Consider the following 7,671-nt stretch of genomic DNA (forward strand, 5'->3'; position numbering starts at 1 on the left):
TACAAGATGCAGACTAAACGCCAATGCGGCACACACCCATCTTTAGTGGACAGCTACTTGTGTGAGTTCGTGTGGAGTCAAAGGTACCGAAAAATGGACCTTTCCATGCAAATTAATAATGATTTGTCCCAATGTCACCCTCTTCAATAAAAACTAAAAGTACAAATTTGATATCCTCTTTTTTCTAATCTTTTTCGGGTGGTGGAGGTTAATTTTTTAGCGGGGCGGTGTCGTACTATCATGTGACTTCACACGGACAGACGTGGTTAGACAGCACAATTACAAGGCGTAAAAAGACCGGACGTCACCACCACTGAGAGCATGAAATAAGCACTCAACACTGATATTTTGGTGCCGTACAACAATGATTTATTTGAAAACCTTAGTGGACGGGGTAGTGAATTGCTGCCAGTTTCCAACAATCATTCCGAGGTGCCTCCGGGCATTCATTAAGGCAATCTGGGTAGGAACTGCCAACAGCAATGTCATTTATATCGATTAACAGTTATACCTTGTAGTGTCTCCAACCAGGATAAGTGCGAATCACGCGGACGTGCATAAAAACAGCTAGAGTCCCACGCACGGTTTTGGCGACAAGTGCATTTCAGGCTTCCCTGGTTATGCACCAATGAGATATTCGACAACAAGATCGAATGCGTGGATATTTTTGGTTATTCTGCTGATGGCTTGACTAGAAACCTGACCTGAACCAGTGCTATTGACATTCCCTCCAAAAATCGATGATGGACTCATATAATCACGTGATAATTCGTTCCACTAGATGTGTTGGACAGCTGACATTCGGGGTTTTAGAACAGATGAGGCCTGATCAATATGCTTACGTAAGTGACCGTGATACGCAGGATGCGATACTAGTTACTACCCCTCAAGAAAGCCTTCCTCCTGTACTAGAGTTATTTCGCATAAATCACTCCAAAGGGGGACTTCGCTGGATCAGTTAGAATGTGTTTGCCTTTCCAAATATTTTGATCATCCGGCGCCAACAGGCATTCTGAATATGTATACTGTGAGGTCAAAGCGATTCCAGAATGGTGTGCATCACGTGATTTGATCCATTACAGCCGAATTCTATACACACGTGAGAGCATCAACAGAAAGAAGTTTACTAGCAGAGGATTTAGCAAACAACTTAGGTCACAATACCTCCCAGACTATCCACGCTAGTCAATTGAGGATGCTAACGCTGATCGTCCAATTAAAAATTAACCAAATTCGTAGATTATTTCTTTAAAAATAAAAGGACATTTTATTGAGACGCGATTAGGCAAACAAGCAACCAGGAAAATAGCAAAGAGACGCCTTTGTTCCCAGGTGAGTCGGATGCGGGGACTAAATGAAGAGTATTCTGACAGCTCTATCTGCCGCTGCCCAACGGATGGAGAGTCTTGAGATCGGCTGAATGAAGAACATACATACACCGCAATTTGACGTCCCAGCGAAGACCAATACCAGAGGAGAAATACGACCAGCAAAGAGTTAAAATTAGGCACCACCTGAGCGTCACTAATGGTCACTATACTGGACAAGACAGGAGAGTGTTTGCAGGCCCCGAACGTCGTATGCTGATAACTGTGACCATTGCGCAACACATCGATTGTAGACGTACCGTGTAACTCGAATGGACGGATATGTTACCTGTAATCAGACTTTCTGACTAGTATAGACACTAAATAGTATTCCGTGAGTTTGACAGCCCTAACTTACCAGATCGACAGTGGCACATGTGATGATAGAGAAGGCTGTGCTTTCGAAGACCGTTCGCATATCAGGCGACCAGTCCTTGAATTCTCGCTAGGCCATAGGTAGTCAAGGCTGATGAAATCTCATGGGACCAGAGCACCAGTTCAGTTCTTACACTCCATGGTTGCAACTGACTGACACGAGAAACGATTTTTCTGGTCGACAAAATGTGCTTGGATTCTAGTTTAGACATGTGCACTTTGAATCCAGGTCGTTATTCTACTAAGAAAGCAAAACCGACATTTTTTCTGTAGCGAAAAAGCCCTGCATAAAACAAGTGAACTTTGTCACAAAAATTATTCGAACTGGACAGATGTTACACACTGAATTGTCGGGTTAGAATCGGGTCCTCCACAAGAAAGCAATAAAACCGGTCTTGTCCCGATTTTTCGTTGATTCCGTGAGAGCTATTTACTGACGCGCTAACTGCCTCGTAGAAGCAAGGAATTGGTGATACCAGTGCAATAATGAGACTACTGATTTGGAGGCATGCGAGTAGTATGTGCTGTTCTTAAAGTTTCGCTTTGCGTCTCTTGAAAAGGAGAGATCTGTTGCGGAATTTGTGAAATGGATCCGTAACATTTGCTTGGATTTGAGCAAAGAATGATTGGAGTCAATGAATATCCAGGAAAGTTCAAGAAGGCGCCTTCGGAAGAAGATGGATGTCCAGTTTTTGTAAATAGGATGCAAATGAGAGTTTTGCTTCCCTGTCTAATAGACTGTAACTGGTCAGTTGGCATTTTCTAATAAATAACTCCACAGAAAAGGCACCTTTTCACCAGTTCACTGAAAGATGCAAATACCTGTTACGTTTTTCTTGGTCACTTCAAAATCTGAAAAAAACCCTACAGTTTCAGGATTTGTCCTGCACGTAAAGGAACTTTTGCATCCATTTGCGCATAGATGAAAAAAATTAACTTTGCTTGGAGAAATTCAACAGAACATCTTCAAATTTTTGACTGTTTTCAGTGAATTTTAAAACACTTCCATTATTGCTGGCACGTATCGTTCAGCAGTGGACGTGCAGTCACTGAACGCCTCTTTTACAATCCAGAGTGAGGCACTGGAAATTGTGGAGCGTTTTACGTATCTTGGAAGTCGTATTAGTTTTGATTGTGGTGTAGCAGATGAGATCAATGCACGAACCTCCAAGGCCCGGGTTGCGTTTGCTAATTTGAGACACCTATGACGTCAAGGGACGTGTGTACCAAGCTACAGTATGGGTTGTTTTGTTGTATGATTGTGAGACTTTGCCCGTTCGGGCAGCGGAACTGAGACGTCTTCAGGTGTTCGACAATCGTTGTCCCAGCTTGTGTGGGTTGGTGTCGGCGTATCCGTAACGAGACTGTTAGAAAGCGCGTCTTCAGTTGTGCAACGGGTACTTCCATTGAAGAAAGTGTCCAGCACCAGAAACTGCTTTGGTTGGAACATGCGTTGCGTACGCCTAACCATCGTTTACCGAAGAGAGTGCTGTTTTCCGTGCTCAACTCAGAGTGGCGTAAACAGAGAGGTGGCCAACCCTTAACTTGGCAGAGGAGTATGAAGGAGATCACGAAGCGCTTGGGTGCTGTCGGTCCTATTCGCCTTCCAGGATGTGGACCGCGTGATCCTTACTATGCCTGGTTAGGGACACTACAAGATATGGTTGCCACCCAATGTCAGTGGCGTTCTTGTTGTCAGTTTCTATCCAGATTGCCTGAGTGAATGTCTGGAGGTGTAGGCACCTCGGAATGATTGTGTTAAGCTAGCACTACATTCCTTCCCCGTCCACCCTTGTTCTTTTCTTCACAACAGGGCCTTCAAATAAATCATGGTTTTGCGGCAGTGAAGCATCGGTGTTGAACACTGATGTCATGCTGCCGATGATGATGATGAATTTCCTTCATTATTCCTTGCACACACCGTTCAGCTGTGGCATAGACTGCGCCGACGTTCGTCATTTGCTGCTAAGACTTCACTCTGTCAGGATTCAGGGTCCACGCACTGCGTCCAATTCACTAGTTTACTTTAGCAAATAAACACCTAACACTTCTATGGTAAACAAGCGATTTAGCTGGATTCAGTTGAGTGTCCCTGCAAAATCAAGTTATTTTGCAAATGAGAAGAGATGACTAATACTTCTAGTTTTCTTCCTTACCAAATGGTTCATCTGTGACTGACTTGGACGCGTACAACACAGCTGGGATTTAGCAGTGGGGCGTTGGACATATTCGCCCAGTTTGGGGGTCATTCTTACCGGACGACCTAGTATGGGTCACGTTTGCATGAAGCTACCATATGGCGTCTGCAAAATCCACAAGAAGATATCTTATTTTTCAAAGGTGGATTCATATCTTTGTAAATCAAAGTAACTAAACACCCGTTGGACTGTTGGACAACTAACATCATCCTGGAGAATGAGGGCGAGTCTTATCCTCCTTGTTGTTTGTCTCTCTCGCTGGATTCTCACAACTTCCGAAACTGAAGGAAAAGATATTTTGGTGAAATATCAGAGGACGCTCCTTAAGTTTGTTATCTTGTCGAAATTTTGAGAGAAGAGCTGACTACGGTGGTTGGATTGTAGTTGTCAGATCCCGCTACAGCATACTAACCGTCGATTGAAGATTCATGAAGAGCAACAACTGAGTGGAACACTTCCAGGGAGAAATGGTGTTCTGTGGGTGCAGTGCAGAATACGGTGAGGCCGCAATCATCGCAACCTGGAATTAAACTGCCTCACTGGTTTCGGGATATACGAGAGCCTCATTGGAATTCATTCAGTAAAGATTAAAAAAGGACATATGATTCACAGACCCCTCTGCATGCCAATTTGTTTTTTACGGGAGACTCGGCTTTGATCCAACTGAATATCTCGCTTGTGATGTTGTCGATCACCTGAATATGCTGCACCGGGCTGCTTCACTTTTCAGTTGGTACCGTATTCGAGATATCGCAACACATTGTGTAGACTTAATTCAATACCCATAACATAAAAAATGAGCGATTCAGCTGGATTTCAGGCGAACCTCCTGTCAAAATCAAATTGATTTTTGAAATTTGGGATCAAACAGAATGCAAGGTAGACGGGAACTCGGGGACTGCGCCTACTTGATGAGCCCCAACAAGGGGTGTCGAAGAATTTTCAACAATTCTATGCGTGTAACGGTGATACTACTGGTGGTATGTGTCGTTGTTGAATTTCGTTTTGCGTCTTTTGAAAAGGAGACATTTGTTGCGGAATTCGTGGATTCGCTTTGTAACATTTGCTTGGATTTGAGCAATGAATGATTGGAGTCAATGAATCTCCAGGAAAGTTCAAGAAGGCACGTTCAGGAGAAGGTGGATGTCCAGTTTTTGTAAACAAGATGCAAATTAGAGTTTTGTTTCCGTGTTCAATGGTGGTCGGGTGGCCTTATAAATAACTCCACAGCAAAGGCCTTATTCTTTCTATGTGTAGTGAATTACGTCTAAAAAGACCATCTAGTTGTAATTAGGTATGGAACTTGCACGATTTGACAGTCACATCACTCTCAAGCACTCTGCGCGATTATTCTGGCGAGACCACACCGAAACGAAAGAACCAATGGACTCGAGTCTTACTCTTACTATAGCCCATAAGCAGCGCTTATTCTCGGCCTTTTCAAGGTTTGAACCCCGGACACATGACATGCTAGGCGAGCGTGTTACCACTACCCACACGTTGCACCCACCTTGACTATCAAATCTAGACAGATGAACACATTTGCGTTTGAGCGATGGACTGGTTCACCTGGGGCTCCAGGATCTGTCCTGCTTGTATAGACTGACCGACCCACCTGTATGAACTTCACAATCAGGTGGTGAATAGCTTGAAATGTGAAGTACAGATATGAAAGTCAACGGGGTTACTATTCCCACACACACACTTGGGGCAACATGCCTAAACCAACGTAGCATGCATGTATCAGGAAGGTCAGATTCCTGAAAGTAACCCCAGAACGCCCGAAACCTACTGTTCCACCAAAATCTCAACAGGAAAGCCGGCAAGCATCCAGGCCAGTCAATCATTCAATCAATTCAGCAAAAGCTGATGAGTGTTCTTGCACGCCACAGAAGCACGACCGAATGTGATCAGCGTTCAGGCATTTCATGGGAGCACGATCGATGTTGATGGGTGTTCACTAACGCCTATCAGACAGCCTGGGTCAACATCAGAAAGTCCTTTTTAAATAGCATGGGTCCGTTGTAACTTTTGCTCTCGCACTCGCTTGTCCGGAAGATAGCGGTTGTCCCCTTCTGTGAGTCTTTTTTCTCTCCGGCACTAGGCACTGGAGCGGGTTAGCAGCAGATACCACAGGTCGGCGAATCGGCAGATATAACAGCATGATTCACAAACCACACAACAAAAAAGTACTGCTAACTAACCGAGAACGTTCTTTTGGGAAAGTTTAATCTACATTTTCCTCGTATGAGTCTTATCAGCCACTTTAGTGATCTTCTACCTTTTTAGCCGTCCGTCTCGTCTACCATTGTGGACATTTTAATTCACCTTGAAAAAGAGAAAATATCGATCATGACATGCGGAACACTTCTTAGATGAAACATTGCTGTTATCAAGTTTGGTTTGCAAGCCGGCTTAATGTCACACCTATCACGTGAATTCCTGATACGGGATATGTTCGAATTACACACTGTAGAGCGGCACAATGCACTTCACAGCTGACTGAACTGCACTGTTCGGGGGCGATTTTGGCATTGTGGTCGGACAAATGTACTTCTGCAAGGACAAACATAATTTCAACAAGAGTGGGTAGTCATTATCGTCGAATAAGTGCACGTTTGTTTTGCAGTTGCTTTTAGCTGACTTGCGAAAAAGCTAGATGAAAAGAAATATAGATCTCTAGTACACATACGGTTTTTGAAAACGAACTGATCTTTTCCGGCTGGATTGGAACAAGCTTCCTACTGATGTTGATACTGTAATTCATGAATGCTGACGGAAGTTGGACGGAGAGTTACCACCAAAAAGTCTTGTTCACCGATTTGATGAAAAAATCGTTCAACTGTAGCACTATTCCGGTGCTTAGCGGCCACGCGACTAGAAAGAAGCACGAGGGCTGGGATATTGCCAGGTTGCCCAAGCCTAAACAAGGGAAGTCGAAAGGCAGTGGTCGGCGTCGAACCAAAAATCTTTTGGTGGGTAAATTCGCGCTCGAACCACTTCGACCATCTCGTTGATTTGATAAGAATAGTCATAAATCAGGAAAGAAACTGTTTGAGGATACAGTAAGGCAATGGTATGGCAAATTACACCCCATCAAATCATATTAGGTCTTATCGCAACCTTACGAGTCTGAAAAAGTCTAATCTATTGAAATGGTTTTGAATCAGCCGAGAAGATCATCTTAAAAGTCGTATGGTGCAGCTGATGATGTCGTTAAAGGGACAAATAACGGATTTCCACCATCTTATAGTTCGCTTTTCCAACAAAGTAAATGTGAACAGCGCTATATCACACTGAAAAACAACCCGTTTGACAAAATTTGGTGACCCCTATTTGTGAACGTCGACTTAGCTTCTAATTCACGCATAATTATTCTAAACAGATGCTGGGATTAACAGAACGTAGATGAATTCAGAAGCAACGCATCCCATTGTTGGGAAGAAGCAATCACCTGCATTAGAATTAAACCCTGAAGGTAGGCTGTGTTAAATGAACGTTAATCCTTGCTTCCTCTGTGAACTAGGACGGCGTACAAATTCAGTAGTTTGCTGCTCGCAAAGCATCAGGAACTGTGGTCAGTTTATCCAAGCAGTTCAGTAAGAAAGTACAAGTGCTTTTGATTAGATACAGTTGGATTCAGTGATCCAAAGCATACGGTGACCTTCCGCAGCCAGGTAATGCCAATTTTGGAAGACAATTACCTGAATTTTACGGATGGAACAGAATTT

The sequence above is a fragment of the Opisthorchis viverrini genome (genome assembly GCF_000715545.1).
Source record: "Opisthorchis viverrini unplaced genomic scaffold opera_v5_349, whole genome shotgun sequence".
In the NCBI taxonomy this organism is placed as follows: Eukaryota; Metazoa; Platyhelminthes; class Trematoda; order Opisthorchiida; family Opisthorchiidae; genus Opisthorchis; species Opisthorchis viverrini.